The following is a 14,441-nucleotide window of genomic DNA, read 5'->3' as shown; positions in this document are numbered from 1 at the left end:
ATAATCTCAATCTTTTGGTATCAGTTGAGCCCTGGTTTGTGACCCAGTATGTGGGCTATTCTGGAGCGGTCCCATGTGCACTCGAGAAGAATGAGTATTCTGTTGTTTTAGGGTGGGATGTTCTGTATATATCTATGAGGTCCATCTGGTCCAATGTGTCATTCAATGCTCTTGTTTCTTTATTGATTTTCTGCTTGGATGACCTGTCTATTACTGAGAGTGGCATGTTAAGATCTCCTACTATTAATGTATTCAGATCGATATGACTCTTTATCTTGATTAACAGTTTTCTTATGTAATTGGCTGCTCCCATATTGGGGGCATAAATATTTACAATTGTTAGATCTTCTTGGTGGATAGACCCTTTAAAAATTGTGTAGTGTCCTTCTGTATCTCTGACTACAGTCTTTAGTTTAAAATCGAATTTATCTGATATGAGAATCACTACCCCAGGTTTCTTTTGGGGTCCATTGGCATGAAAGATGCTTCTCTATCCCTTCACTTTCAGTCTGGGTGTATCCTTCGGCTCGAAATGGGTCTCTTGTAGACAACATATGGATGGGTTCTGTCGTTTTATCCAATCTGCAACCCTGTGTCGTTTTATGGGCGCATTTAGGCCATTCACGTTGAGAGTGTTTATTGAGAGAAACGTTTTTATTGACATCGTGGTATCTGTGAAGTCTTTGTTTCTATAGATTGTCTCCATATGTTTCTGTTCAATGATGATATCCTTAGGATTTTTCCTCTTTTATAGAACCCCCCCCCCCTCAATATTTCCTACAGTGCCAGCTTGGTTGTCGCATACTCTTTTAAACCTTGCCGGTCTTGGAAGCTCTTTATCTCTCCATCCATTTTGAATGTCAGTCTTGCTGGATAAAGTATTCTTGGCTGCATGTTCTTCTCATTTAGTGCCCTGAATACGTTTTGCCAGCCCCTCCTGGCTTGCCAGGTTTCTGTGGACAGGTCTGTTGTTATTCTGATGGGCTTTCCTCTGTACGTAAGGGATTTCTTTGTCCTAGCTACTTTCAAGAGCTCCTGTCTACAATTATGATTCATCATTTTCACTATCAGGTGTCTCAAGGTCTTTCTAGATTCTATGATATTGGGGGAAAAACCTTTCTGCCTCTAGTACACAAACGCTGGTTCCATTCGCGAGATAGGGAAAATTTTCATGGAGAATTTGGTCAACTATATCTTCTAGTCTTCTTTCTTTCTCCTCCCCCTCAAGGATTCCGATAATTCTAACATTGGAATGTTTCATGGCGTCATTTATTTCCCTAATTCTGTTTTTGTGGCTTCTAAGCTATTTGTTCCAGGCTTCCTCCTGATCCTTTTTCTCTGCCAGTTTGTCCTCCAGATCACTAATTCTATCTTCTGTCTCAGTTACCCTAGCTTTTAGAGAAGTTAGATTAGATTGGAACTCTTTGAGAACATTGTGAACATCATCCCTGGTGGCTTTCACTTCTGCCCTAATCAATTCCATTTTGTCATCCATGGCTTTCTCCAACCTAGCTATTGCCTGGATAATTGTTAGCCTGAATTCCCTTTCTGACATATTGTCTATGTCCATATCCATTAGCTCTGTTGCAGAAGGCCCAGTCTCTGAATTTTTCTTCTGTTGGGCATTCCTCCTCCTAGTCATTTTGGTGAGAGATGGCTGAACGGATGTGTAGCTGAATGTATCGACCGTGGTGCAGGCAAGGTGCACCCTGGAACGCTTCTGAGCAATCAAGAGTCCCCACCCAAATGAAAGTAAAAAGAAAAAGAGAGAGACAGACAGACAGGAAAAAAAAAAAGAAAGATAAAATAAAAGAGAAGGCCCAGCCCAAATGGGCCCCAAGGTAAGATTTAGGAAGTAGACAAACAAAAACAGACAAACAAAAACAGACAAACAAAAAGACTGACAAAAGTAGATGACAAGAGAAACAAAAATAAACATATAAAAACAACAACAACAAAAAGAACCTCATCAAAAAGAACCCCAAGTATAAGATTTATATACTACCAGGACAAAAACAAATACACAGAAACACTGGCAGAAGAAAAAGCTCGGAGAGTGGTTATAAATTCTCAGGGTGGGCAAGGAAGGTTATTTTGATTCTTCCTGGATGTATCTTGATATCTTTGTTAAAGGACTCAACTTTCCTAAGGTAAAGGGGGATTAAAAACTGGTTTACCTATAGGGGTAGCATTGATTGGGGAAAGGGGTTTACTTTGGAGCTTAACTCTATATGAATATTCAAAAAAAAGAATAAACTAAACTAAAATAAAATTAAAAAATAGAAAAGGAAAAGAAAAACACAGGTATATGTATCAAAAAGTTCAGGTTAAAAGGTTATTATGGAATTTGATGTACTGGACATCTCAACGTGATTGATGGTAAATAGGTTAAAAAGTTATATATTAAAAAAATGAACCAGAATAGTGGGAACGAATTAAAAATAAAAGTTGTATCTATGGAGTGGTGGTGGTTGTGCTCTTGCCTTTTTTTTTTTTTCCCGTTGGCTTTCTTGGGGAGGGGTCTGCCACATGGCTTTTCAGGCAATATTCCTAGAGTTAAGTCCTCCTGCCCCCATCAAGGGGGTGGACTCTGAGGAAACCGGTTTTTCAGGCTTTTGTTCTCTGGAGGTTTTGTTTCTTTGTTCATTTGTTTGTTTTCTCTCCCCTTGGCAGCTTTTGGTGGTTTTTGGAGGTTTAGAGGAAAGCAAGCTGCACCCAGACCTCCCTCTCAGAGAGAAGCCTCAATCTGTTCCCCTCTGGGTGCTCCAGAGCACATAAGTTCCCCCTCTGCTGCTGGCAGAGCACATTCCCAGTCACGGTCTCCGGGGTCACAGGAACTCCCGCTTGTACCCAAAACCATGATAGGATAGCTGTGGCTGTCTGGGCAGCTCCAGACCACTAGAGAAGTCCCACGCCCCAATAGCGCACTGAGACTTTCCCTCCGGCTGGCTGGGGCTGGGATTGCTCAGACTCACTGGGTCTGAGAGAGTGCTGGCTGGCGCCTGCATGCACCTCTCTCAGGGGATGGTGTGGGGTGCAACTCAGACTCTGGTATCACAGGGTAGGCAGAGAGTGCAAAAGGCTGTGGTTCTGCTGGCTGGCGAGGCTCCCTCACTCTCAAGGGAGCCGCCACCCAGATGCTCTCAGTCGTGCTGGTGGCTCAGGGACCAAGACCTGGCTCCTTAGTCACACTCTCTCTGGCTCAGCGCCAGGGGTGGCTGTCCTGGGTCGGGGGACTTAAGCTCCTGCCCCAACCGCCCCAATTCCCACAATTTCCCCCAACGATCCATTGTTGTTTTTTTTTTTTACTACCTTTTAAAAAAATTTTTTATACACATATATTTTTATCCCCAGGGGTACAGGTCTGTGAATCGCCAGGTTTACACACTTCACAGCACTCACCATAGCACATACCCTCCCCAATGTCCATAACCTCACTCCCCTCTCCCAACCCCCCTCCCCCCAGCAACCCTCAGTTTGTTTTGTGAAATTAAGAGTCACTTATGGTTTGTCTCCCTCCCACTCCCATCTTGTTTCATTTATTCTTCTCCTACCCCCTTAACCCCCCATGTTGCATCTCCACTTCCTCATAACAGGGAGATCGCATGACAGTTGTCTTTCTCTGATTGACTTATTTCACTAATCATGATACCCTCTAGTTCCATCCACGTCATCGCAAATGGCAAGATTTCATTTCTTTTGATGGCTGCATAGTATTCCATTGTGTATATATACCACGTCTTCTTTATCCATTCGTCTGTTGATGGACATCTAGGTTCTTTCCATAGTTTGGCTATTGTAGACATTGCTGCTATAAACATTCGGGTGCACGTGCCCCTTCGGATCACTACGTTTGTATCTTTAGGGTAAATACCCAGCAGTGCAATTGCTGGGTCATAGGGTAGTTCTATTTTCAACATTTTGAGGAACCTCCATGCTGTTTTCCAGAGTGGTTGCACCAGCTTGCATTCCCACCAACAGTGTAGGAGGGTTCCCCTTTCTCCGCATCCTCGCCAGCATCTGTCATTTCCTGACTTGTTAATTTTAGCCATTCTGACTGGTGTGAGGTGATATCTCATTATGGTTTTTATTTGTATTTCCCTGATGCCGAGTGATCTGGAGCAATTTTCATTTGTCTGTTGGCCATCTGGATGTCTTCTTTGCAGAAATGTCTGTTCATGTCCTCTGCCCATTTCTTGATTGGATTATTTGTTCTTTGGGTGTTGAGTTTGCTAAGTTCTTTATAGATTTTGGACACTAGTCTTTTATCTGATATGTCATTTGCAAATATCTTCTCCCATTCTGTCAGTTGTCTTTTGGTTTTGTTAACTCTTTCCTTTGCTGTGCAAAAGCTTTTGATCTTGATGAAATCCCAATAGTTCATTTTTGCCCTTGCTTCCCTTGCCTTTGGCGATGTTCCCAGGAAGACGTTGCTGAGGCTGAGGTCAAAGAGGTTGCTGTCTGTGTTCTCCTCAAGGATTTTGATGGATTGCTTTCTCACATTGAGATCCTTCATCCATTTTGAGTCTATTTTCGTGTGTGGTGTAAGGAAATGGTCCAATTTCATTTTTCTGCCTGTGGATGTCCAATTTTCCCAACACCATTTGTTGAAGAGGCTGTCTTTTTTCCATTGGACATTCCTTCCTGCTTTGTCGAAGATTAGTTGGCCATAGAGTTGAGGGTCTATTTCTGGGTTCTCTATTCTGTTGTATTGATCTATGTCTGTTTTTTTTTTTTTTAAAGATTTTATTTATTTATTTATTTATTTGACAGAGATCACAAGTAGGCAGAGAGGCAGGCAGAGAGAGAGGAGGAAGCAGGCTCCCTGCTGAGCAGAGAGCCCGATGCGGGACTCGATCCCAGGACCCTGAGATCATGACCTGAGCTGAAGGCAGAGGCTTAACCCACTGAGCCACCCAGGTGCCCTATGTGTCTGTTTTTGTGCCAGTACCATACTGTCTTGATGATGACATCTTTGTAATAGAGCTTGAAGTCCGGAATTGTGATGCCACCAACTTTGGCTCTCTTTTTCAACATTCCTTTGGCTATTCGAGGTCTTTTCTGGTTCCATATAAATTTTAGGATTATTTGTTCCATTTCTTTGAAAAAAATAAAGGATGGTATTTTGATAGGGATTGCATTAAATGTGTAGGTTGCTTTAGGTAGCATAGACATTTTCACAATATTTATTCTTCCAATCCATGAGCATGGAACATTATTCCATTTCTTTGTGTCTTACTCAATTTCTTTCATGAGTACTTTATAGTTTTCTGAGTATAGATTCTTAGCCTCTTTGGTTAGGTTTATTCCTAGGTATCTTATAGTTTTGGGTGCCATTGTAAATGGGATTGACTCCTTAATTTCTCTTTCTTCTGTCTTGTTGTTGGTGTAGAGAAATGCAACTGATTTCTGTGCATTGATTTTATATCCTGACACTTTACTGAATTCCTGGACAAGTTCTAGCAGTTTTGGAGTGGAGTCTTTTGGGTTTTCCACATACAGTATCATATCATCTGCAAAGAGTGATAGTTTGACTTCTTCTTTGCCGATTTGGATGCCTTTAATTTCCTTTTGTTGTCTGATTGCTGAGGCTAGGACTTCTAGTACTATGTTGAATAGCAGGGGTGATAATGGACATCCCTGCCGTGTTCCTGACCTTAGCGGAAAAGCTTTCAGTTTTTCTCCATTGAGAATGATATTTGCGGTGGGTTTTTCATAGATGGCTTTGATAATATTGAGGTATGTGTCCTCTATCCCTACACTTTGAAGAGTTTTGATCAGGAAGGGATGCTGTACTTTGTCAAATGCTTTTTCAGCATCTATTGAGAGTATCATATGGTTCTTGTTATTTCTTTTATTAATGTGTTGTATCACATTGATTGATTTGTGGATGTTGAACCAACCTTGCAACCCTGGAATAAATCCCACTTGGTCGTGGTGAATAATCCTTTTTTTTTTTTAAGATTTTATTTATTTATTTGCCAGAGCGAGAGAGGGAGAGAGAGCGAGCACAGGCAGACAGAATGGCAGGCAGAGGCAGAGGGAGAAGCAGGCTCCCTGCCAAGCAAGGAGTCTGATGTGGGACTCGATCCCAGGACGCCGGGATCATGACCTGGGCCGAAGGCAGCTGCTCAACCAACTGAGCCACCCAGGCGTCCCGGTGAATAATCCTTTTAATGTACTGTTGAATCCTATTGGCTAGTATTTTGGTGAGAATTTTCGCATCTGTGTTCATCAAGGATATTGGTCTGTAGTTCTCTTTTTTGATGGGATCCTTGTCTGGTTTTGGGATCAAGGTGATGCTGGCCTCATAAAATGAGTTTGGAAGTTTTCCTTCCATTTCTATTTTTTGGAACAGTTTCATAAGAATAGGAATTAGTTCTTCTTTAAAAGTTTGGTAGAATTCCCCTGGAAGCCGTCTGGCCCTGGGCTTTTGTTTGTTTGGATATTTTTGATGACTGTTTCAATCTCCTTACTGGTTATGGGTCTGTTCAGGTTTTCTGCTTCTTCCTGGTTCAGTTGTGGTAGTTTATATGCCTCTAGGAATTCATCCATTTCTTCCTAATTGTCGAACTTGTTGGCGTAGAGTTGCTCATAGTATGTTCTTATAATTGTCTGTATTTCTTTGGTGTTCGTTGTGATCTCTCCTCTTTCATTCATGATTTTATTTATTTGGGTCCTTTCTCTTTTCTTTTGGATAAGTCTGGCCAAGGGTTTATCAATCTTATTAATTTTTTCAAAGAACCAGCTCCTAGTTTCGTTGATTTGTTCTATTGTTTTTTTGGTTTCTATGTCATTGATTTCTGCTTTGATCTTTATGATTTCTCTTCTCCTGCTGGGTTTAGGGTTTCTTTGTTCTTCTTTCTCCAGCTCCTTTAGGTGTAGGGTTAAGTTGTGTACTTGAGACCTTTCTTATTTCTTGAGAAATTCTTGTACCACTATATATTTTCCTCTCAGGACTGCCTTTGCTGTGTCCCACAGATTTTGAACTGTTGTGTTTTCATTATCATTTGTTTCCATGAATTTTTTCAATTCTTCTTTAATTTCCTGGTTGACCCATTCATTCTTTAGAAGGATGCTGTTTAGTCTCCATGTATTTGGGTTCTTTCCAAATGTCCTCTTGTGATTGAGTTCTACCTTCAGAGCATTGTGGTCTGAAAATATGCAGGGAATGATCCCAATCTTTTGATACCAGTTGGGACTTGATTTAGGACTGAGAATGTGATCTATTCTGGAGAATGTTCCATGTGCACTAGAGAAGAATGTGTATTTTGTTGCTTTGGGATGGAATGTTCTGAATATATCTGTGATGTCCATCTGGTCCAGTGTGTCATTTAAGGCCTTGATTTCCTTGTTGATCTTTTGCTTGGATGATCTGTCCATTTCAGTGAGGGGAGTGTTAAAGTTCCCTACTATTATTGTATTATGATTGATGTGTTTCTTTGATTTTGTTATTAATTGGTTTATATAGTTGGCTGCTCCCATGTTAGGGGCATAGATATTTAAAATTGTTAGCTCTTCTTGTTGGACAGTTCCTTTGAGTATGATATAGTGTCCTTCCTCTTCTCTTATTATAGTCTTTGGCTTAAAATCTAATTGACTTGATATAAGGATTGCCACCCCTGCTTTCTTCTGATGTCCATTAGCATAGTAAATTGTTTTCCACCCCCTCACTTTAAATCTGGAGGTGTCTTCAGGTCTAAAATGAGTTTCTTGTAGGAAACACATAGATGGGTTTTGTTTTTTTTTATCCATTCTGATACCCTGTGTCTTTTGATTGGGACATTTAGCCCATTAACATTCAGGGTAACTATTGAGAGATATGAATTTAGTGTCATTGTATTGCCTGTAAGGTTACTGTTATTGTATATTGTCTCTGTTCCTTTCTGATCTACTACTTTCAGGCTCTCTCTTTGCTTAGAGGACCCCTTTCAATATTTCCTGTAGAGCTGGTTTGGTATTTGCAAATTCTTTCAGTTTTTGTTTGTCCTGGAAGCTTTTTATCTCTCCTTCTATATTCAATGATAGCCTAGCTGGATATAGTATTCTTGGCTGCATGTTTTTCTCGTTTAGTGCTCTGAATATATCATGCCAGCTCTTTCTGGCCTGCCAGGTCTCTGTGGATAAGTCTGCTGCCAATCTAATATTTTTACCATTGTACGTTACAGACTTCTTTTCCCGGGCTGCTTTCAGGATTTTCTCTTTGTCGCTAAGACTTGTAAATTTTACTATTAGGTGATGGGGTGTGGACCTATTCTTGTTGATTTTGAGGGGGGTTCTCTGAACCTCCTGGATTTTGATGCTTATTCCCTTTGCCATATTAGGGAAATTCTCTCCAATAATTCTCTCCAATATACCTTCTGCTCCCCTCTCTCTTTCTTCTTCTTCTGGAATCCCAATATTCTAATGTTGTTTCGTCTTATGGTATCACTTATCTCTTGAATTCTCCCCTCGTGGTCCAGTAGCTGTTTGTCCCTCTTTTGCTCAGCTTCTTTATTCTCTGTCATTTGGTCTTCTATATTGCTAATTCTTTCTTCTGCCTCATTTATCCTAGCAGTGAGAGCCTCCATTTTTTATTGCACCTCATTAATAGCTTTTTTGATTTCAACTTGGTTAGATTTTAGTTCTTTTATTTCTCCAGAAAGGGCTTTTATATCTCCCGAGAGGGTTTCTCTAATATCTTCCATGCCTTTTTCGAGCCCGGCTAGAACCTTGAGAATCATCATTCTGAACTCTAGATCTGACATATTACCAATGTCCGTATTGATTAGGTCCCTAGCCTTCGGTACTGCCTCTTGATCTTTTTTTTGTGGTGAATTTTTCTGCCTTGTCATTTTGTCCAGATAAGAGTATATGAAGGAGCAAGTAAAATACTAAAAGGGTGGCAAAGATCCAGGGAAATACGCTTTAACCAAATCAGAAGAGATCCCAAATTGTGGGGGGGGAAAGGAGATAAAACCAGTTTCAGAAAAAAAAAGAAACAATTAAAAAAAGAAAACGAATAAAGCAAAAATGTAAAAAAGAAAAAAGATATATATTAGATAAACTAGTTAAAAAAACGTTAAAAAAGGAAAGGGTAAAAGTTAAAAAATATTTAGCAGAAGAAGTAAAAAAAATTGAAAAAGAAAAAAAATTAAATTAACTGCAAGACTAAAGAATCATGGGGAGAAAGCCATTAGTTCTGTGCTTTGCTTTCTCCTCCTCTGCAATTCTGCTGGTCTCCTTGGTATTGAACCTGCACTTCTTGGTAGGTGAACTTGGTCCTGGCTGGATTTCTTGTTGATCTTCTGGGGGAGGGGCCTGTTGTAGTGATTCTCAAGTGTCTTTGCCCCAGGCAGAATTGCACAGCCCTCATCAGGGGCCGGGCTGATTAATTAGCTCGGGTTTGCTTTCAAGAGATTTTCTTCCCTGAATGCTTTCTGTAGAGTTCCGGAGGACGGGAATGAAAATGGCGGCCTCCCAGTCTCTGGCCCAGAGGAGGCGAGAGCTGGGGCCACCACTCCTCAGTGCACCCTCAGAGAATAGCGCCCAATTACTCCCGTCTTCCTGGCCTCCAGCCGCGCTCCGAGCTGACCGAGCCTGCGACCGGTTCAAGGTAACCCCGAGCTGAGAGCTCACTCCTCAGCTCTGTCTCTGTAGCCAGCTTCCCCGTTCTAATACCTGCAAGCTCTGTGACACTCAGACACCCTCGATCCTTCTGTGACCCTGCGGGACCTGAGGCCACGCTGACCCCGCGTGGGCTTCACCCCGGTTAAGCCTCTGGAGAGATGTCCCACAGCGGAACAGACTTTTAAAAGTCCTGATTTTGTGCTCCATTGCTCCACCGCTTGCCGGGGTGCCGGCCCCTCCCCCCATGGTCTATCTTCCCATTGCTTTGTATTCACTTCTCCGCCAGTCCTACCTTTCAGAAAGTGGTTGATTTTCTGTTTCTAGAATTACTGTTCTTCTTCTCTTTGATCTCCCATTGGATTTGTAGATGTTTGCAATCTTTAGATAAGCTATCTAGCTGATCTCCTGCTACCTGAAGTAGTCTCAGTCTGCTACTTCTCCACCATCTTGACTCCTCCTCTGATCCTTTGCTTTTTTTGAGTGCTTTCAACCCGACTCCAAGTTAATGCTGGTCCCCAATTGCAGGGCACTCTCTTATTGGGGTATTACTTTCCAATGGGTGGCTTCTGGTGACTCCCTCCCACTTCTGTTTATCTTCCGATATCAGTCTGATGTTCCCACTCTGCTTTACCTGCCCACTGGTGTCTTCTGCTCCCGTAGAGATCCAGAAGTGTATAATTCTAATCTCAGGCTGATTTCATGGGTGATCAGAGTTCTTTGGTAGGTAATCAGCTCACTTTAGGGTACAGGTTGAAACAGCGCCTCCTCCTAATTCCACACCATCTTGTCGTCCCTACACCTATATCTTTTTTTTTTTTAAAGATTTTATTTGTTTATTTGACAGAGAGAGATCACAAGTAGACAGAGAGGCAGGCAGAGAGAGAGGGAAGCAGGCTCCCTGCTGAGCAGAGAGCCCGATGCGGGACTCGATCCCAGGACCCTGAGATCGTGACCCGAGCCGAAGGCAGCGGCTCAACCCACTGAGCCACCCAGGTGCCCCCCTACACCTATATCTTAAACTATATATGTTGGATTGATTCCAACCTAATTTCAATAATATACAAATGTGTGCTCCAATATATTCCTGTTTCTGCTTCCCCTTTGTACCATTATTTTTGTACAAATTACATATTTATCAAGCATAAAACCATGAATTATAGACTCCACCTAAATTTACTTTTTATTATGCTACATGTTTTTTTAAATTTAATTTAACTTTTTCAGTGTTCCAAGATTCATTGTTTATGTACCACACCTAGTGGTCCATGCAACACATGCCCTCCTTAATACCCACCACCAGGCTTATCTGGTGTTCCAGTGATTTTTTCAGTGTTCCAAGATTCATTGTGTATGTACCACACCCAGTGGTCCATGCAACACATGTCCTTCTTAATACCCACCACCAGGCCCATTTCCCTTCCTCCCTCCCCTCTAAAATCCTCAGTTTGTTTCTAAGAATCCACACTCTCTCGTGCTTCATCTCCCCCTCTGATTTCCCCCAATTCACTATTTCTTTCCTTCTCCTAATGCCCTCCATGTTATTCCTTATGTTCCACAAGTAAGTGAAACCATATGATAACTGACTCTCTCTGCTTGAGTTATTTCATTCAGCATAATGTCCTCCAGTCTTGTCCATGTTGATATGAAAGTTGGGTATTCATCCTTTCTGATGGCTGAGCCATATTCCATTATATATATGAACTACATCTTCTTTATCCATTCGTCTGTTGAAGGTCATTTGGTTCTTTCCACAGTTTGACAATTGTGAACAATGCTGCTATGAGCATTGGGGTACATATGGCCCTTCTTTTCACTACATCTGTATCTTTGGGGTAAATACCCAGTAGTGCATTTGCAGAGTCATAGAGTAGCTCAATTTTTTATATATTTTAACAAAGCTCCCTTTCCTTTCTTTTCTTCTTTTTTTTTGTCCATTAATTTATGTTGGGAATGCTGGTAGTTTACCTTTTACACCATACTTTCAGAATACTGTGATTATATTGCGTCAGAGCTAGGGGAAGGATGAACATTACACAGATATCTTGGAACTGGAGCCGGATGCAGTAAACAATGACTTTGAGATGTCCCTCATTGTAGGGAGAAAATGAGCCTATTTTCAGTTGTTGGAACTTTCACTGCATGAGTTTAGATGCAAACAGTTTGAAACACATAGCGTAAATATGCAAAGTAGGGAATATGCAGACTTTGAGCAAAGTGGTAAACTTCAGTGGGTATTTATCATTGTGGGTATTATCTAACATCAGAACACCCTTTCTATGCAAAAATCATCTCCCATTATGAGTCTTGGTAAAAGACAGGGCCCTTGGTTTTTCTCTGAAGATGCTTCTATTACAACATTGAATCTTAAGAGAGTGATGTAGAGGCACAGAGAATGTTGAGACATTATTCACAGAATTGACAGTGGCAAGAAGAGTTCTTTGACCATGGCGGTGGCATGCCAGGAGTGGCATCCTTATTAAACTTCCTATGGAGTTATCTTGGATATTTGCTAATTCTTATTATTCATGGATGCTATATGTGTAGATTCACTTTCTATCTAAAATTTATTTGTAACCCTGAAATCAATACTGGTAGTATTCTCAGTTTTTTGCAGACGTGTGGAATAGCATAGTGGCAAAAAAATTTTGGGCTGCCAGAGTAGCCTGGGTGGCTCTGTGGGCTAAGTGTCTGCCTTCAGCTCAGGTCATGATCTCAGGGTACTGGGCTTACGCCCACAGGGAATATGTTTCTCTCTCTCCTTCTGTGCCTTCCTCCTCCTTGTGTGCTCTCTCTCGATCTCTTTTCAAATAAATAAGTAAATAAATAAAATCTTTTTAAAAATTTGGGTTGCCTCCAGTCCCATCCATGTTGTTGCAAAAGTCGCGTATTCATCATTTCCAATGGCTGAGTAATATCCCATTGTGTATATGTACCATATCTTCTTTATCCATTCATTTGTTGAAGGGCATCTTGGCTCTTTCCAGTTTGGTTATTGTGGACATTGCTGCTATGAACATTGGGGTGCATATGGCCCTTCCTTTCACTACATCTGAATCTTTGGGGTAAATACCCAGTACTGCAATTGCTGCATCATAGGGTAGCTCTATTTTTAATTTTTTTGTGGAACCTCCACACTGTTTTCCAAAGTGGCTACACCAACTTGCATTCCCACCAACAGTGTAAGACGGTTCTCCTTTCTCTACATCCTCACCAAAATCTGTTGTTTCTTGACTTGTTAATTTTAGCCATTCTGATGTGTGTGAAGTGGTATCTCATTGTGGTTTTGATTTGAAATTCCCTAATGGTTGTTGATGTTGAATATTTTTTCATGTGTCTGTAGCCATTTTTATGGCTTCTTTGGAGAAATGTCTATTCATGTCCTCTGCCCATTTCTTGACCAGATTTTTTGTTTTTTTTGGGGTGTCGAGTATCATAAGTTCTTTTTAAAAAAGATTTTATTTATTTATGTGACAGAGAGAGAGGCAGCAAGACAGGGAATACAAGCTGGAGGAGTGGGAGAGGGAGAAGCAGGCTTCCTGTAGAGCAGGGAGCCTGACGCGGGGCCTGATCCCCGGGACCCTGGGACCCTGGTTGCCTTTTAGTTTTGTCAACTCTTTCCTTTGCTGTGTGAAAACTTTATCCTGATGAAGTCCCAAGAGTTCATTTTTGCTTTTGTTTCCCTTGCCTTTGGAGATGTGTCTATCAAGAAGTTGCTGTGGCTGAGGTCAAAGAGATTGCTGTCTGTGTTCTCCTCTAAGATTTTGATGGATTCCTGTCTCACATTTAGGTCTTTCATCCATTTTGAGTGTGTGTGTGTGTGTGTGTGTGTGCGTGCGTGTGTGTGTATGGTGTAAGAAAGTGGTCCAGTTTCATTCTTCTACATGTGGGTGTCCAATTACCCTAACACCATTTGTTGAAGAGACTGTCTTTTTTCCATTGGATATTCTCTTCTGCTTTGTCAAAGATTGGTTGACCATAGAGTTGCAGGTCCATTTCTGGGTTCTCTATTCTGTTCCATTGATCTATATATCTGTGTTTGTGCCAGTGCCATACTGTCTTGATGATTACAGCTTTGTAATGCAGCTTGAAGCCTAGAACTGTGATGCTCCAGCTTTGGTTTTCTTTTTCAACATTCCTTTGGCTATTTGGGATCTTTTCTGATTCAGTTTCTGTGGTTTTGATTTTTATTTCCCTGATGCCGAGTGATGTTGAGCACTTTTTCGTGTGTCTGTTGGCCATCTGGATGTCTTCTTTGCAGAAATTTCTGTCCATATCTTCTGCCCATTTCTTGATTGGATTATTTGTTCTTTAGGTGTTGAGTTTGATAAGTTCTTTATAGATTTTGGATATTAGCCCTTTATCTGGTATGTCATTTGCAAATATCTTCTCCCATTCTTTCAGTTGTCTTTTGCTTTTGTTGACTGTTTTCTTTGCTGTGCAAAAGCTTTTGATCTTGATGAAGTCCCAATAATTCATTTTTTCCCTTGCCTCCCTTGCCTTTGGTGATGTTTCTAGGAAGAAGTTGCTGTGTCTGAGGTTGAAGAGGTTGCTGCCCGTGTTCTCCTCAAGGATTTTGATGGCTTTCTGTCTCACATTGAGGTTTTTAGGGGCAGGGGGTGAGAGGTTGGGGGAACCAGGTGGTGGTATTGGAGAGGGCACAGATTGCATGGAGCACTGGGAGTGGTGCAAAAACAATGAATACTGTTACACTGAAAATAAATTAAAAAATTTAAAAAAGAGTACAATTGGAAAGGATGAAAAACAATGACTTTACAGTGGAGAAACCTATAAACAGTAGTTTATTAGTATGTTCAATACCAGCACAAAGTCAC

The sequence above is a fragment of the Enhydra lutris genome, unplaced genomic scaffold, assembly GCF_002288905.1.
Source record: "Enhydra lutris kenyoni isolate GAN:26980312 unplaced genomic scaffold, ASM228890v2 scaffoldscaffold119, whole genome shotgun sequence".
In the NCBI taxonomy this organism is placed as follows: domain Eukaryota; kingdom Metazoa; phylum Chordata; class Mammalia; order Carnivora; family Mustelidae; genus Enhydra; species Enhydra lutris.
Note: the sequence above shows the minus strand (reverse complement) of the source record.